The sequence below is a fragment of the Haliaeetus leucocephalus genome, unplaced genomic scaffold (genome assembly GCF_000737465.1).
Source record: "Haliaeetus leucocephalus isolate CR32 unplaced genomic scaffold, Haliaeetus_leucocephalus-4.0 Scaffold871, whole genome shotgun sequence".
Lineage (NCBI taxonomy): Eukaryota > Metazoa > Chordata > Aves > Accipitriformes > Accipitridae > Haliaeetus > Haliaeetus leucocephalus.
This window is the reverse complement of record NW_010973307.1, coordinates 3,023,926-3,026,323: the sequence shown is the minus strand read 5'-3', so window position 1 is coordinate 3,026,323 and position 2,398 is coordinate 3,023,926.

Below are 2,398 nucleotides of genomic sequence, written 5' to 3'. Positions count from 1 at the left end.
CCCTCTTTCTTAAAGGTAACTACAAGAGAAGCAAAAATAGAGTAGGGTTTGTTTGAGTCATGCAGAATCAGTGCCTGGCTAGCACAGGAGCAAAGTTTGTTTTCCTTTCAACAGTTTTACTGTCTATGCTCGATCAAGAGCAGATTGTACCAACGCAGAGTTATGAACTCACTGGCTCAGGTAGATATGAGGAAACACAGCAGGAAGAGTAGCCGTAACCCTGCTCCTCACAGTTAAACCATCCTTGTCCTGCAGATGCCAATGAGAATTCAGTCAGTGTTAGTCAACCCTGAGGCACAAAAAGCATGAGTCAGACCCCAAGCAAAAGCCACAAAAAATTATATTTGTGTATTGTTGTCTTTTTGAGTTTTGTGTCTTCCTTGCTTATATTTTTGAGGTTTTCTCAGAAACTATCAGAGCCAGTGATTATTCTGGTTTTATTTTTACAAGCAGAGAGCCGAGATTCTCATGTAACCCTTTAACCCCGTGAACTGGCACATAACAAAAACCAAAACAAAACTGAATTTGTTCATGGAGTGATTGCACACTGTAGCACACAACCAGTCCTTAGTGTACCGAGGGGCAGAGTAGCCTGGTTTCAGAACAGCTGCCCGTGGTGTGCTAAGGTAAGGTCTGGATGAAAATCCATGGCAGTTATGCAAACAAGTAATAGTAAGAAATATCACAAGATCTCAAACAGAACTACAAGAGTTGGTTCTGCTAAACAGTGGGAAAATTTGAAATAAGCCTGGTAAGAACAAATGTGAGGAGAATGGTCTGCCCAATTTGTGTCAGAACAGCTGGTGTCCTTCACTTTTACAGCAAAACTGACTTTGGTGTTTAAGTCTGGAGGCTGAACCCCAGCTTTTGGAACCCTAGATTTTTAATGTCTTCGCCATGACGGACACAAGTGGAAAAGAGACTGGATTCTACTCTTTCTTGCTTACCCTTATCAAATGCATTGTCTTAGAAGTAATCACTAAAAAATTCAGACCCCACATGGAATGAAACTACTATGCCAAAAAAGAAGACACTGGTTTTGACATGGAAAAAAAAAACCCTCACCACTATTTACAACTGCTAAAATATTGGCTGTAATGAGTATGACAAATGTCTATTTCATGAATATGAACAGTGATTCCACAGTTCACTTTGAGTTAATTACTCAAACTTAAATGGAGACTCTCAAAATGTCATTTAGAGATGTCATCTTCTGATCAGAATTTACTGCTCACAGGTAGGCAGCAAACCATTTGAATTGTTAGTAAGGAATACAGTAGCTTGTCTTGTAGCTTGCAGAAGGTGGTTCTGGCTACAAGTACCTACATCCAATTTACTTTCCAAATTATCTTCTTAGTTGATAGCAGTTTTCTATGGCAACTTTAAAAAAAAATCTCTCACAAGAAAGGAATTTTTTTAGTGTTCACAGATGAGTTAGAAAACAATAAATATGCTTCTAATGACATGTTTCCTTCAGTTTGCTCCTGGTTATGCTTCTTGCAGCAGCTGAATAAAATTCTAGTTTCAAGAAAATAGTCATGCTACTCACAAATTATTCTTTGGAGGACCAGTTCAGGGACCACTATAATTAATGGGAATTTTGTCATTGATTGCAGAGGTGCAGCATTCAAAAAGCTGTAAATGCTGATTTTCTCCACATTTTAGAACAAGACCATTATTTTCTTACTATGTTACTCTCTAGTGAAATATTTGTGCACTTTGTACTACAGCAAATTCACTCCTGCAATAAATGGAAGTTTAACTTCAGCTAGGTGAGAAAAGACATTAGGCACCATTTGAAAGATTATTATTTTGACAAATCTTTGCTTTTTTATATCCATGTATGCTGACAAAGATTTCAGTATGATTTATTCTTTCCATGTACATATTTCACCAAGCAATTATTCACTTATTTATTTCCCAGTTAAAGGTCAATCCATCACTCTATCTTCCAGGGAAAAAAATATCTCATTTCTCTATTTTTCAACAGCTTTCAGAAAGGTGGCTTTAACTTTTTCTCCATGAGTCCCACATTAGAGCTTTCAGACACCATCAGCATAATTTCCAAACAAACCCATTATCCAAATTGTAGTCCCTGGACCAAAGGTGGTCCACAATATGCTGGCTGCACTCCCAGAAATCTAACTGCTTCCCAAGGATTTGTTCTACTTTTTCAAGCTGTTAAATCATATTGAAAGAAGTACAAAAAATTAAAATAAGGGACAAATCGTAACATATTTTCCCAATACTATTTTTCTTTGGGAATAATTTCACAAACTGTTAAGGGATCACCAATGTAAAGGAACAGCAATCCCTTAAGTTTTGGGTGATAGAGTTGGTTACTCATGCAAGCCTAGATGGTCTGTCAGATCTGCTCTTATGAAGCAGCATATAATGT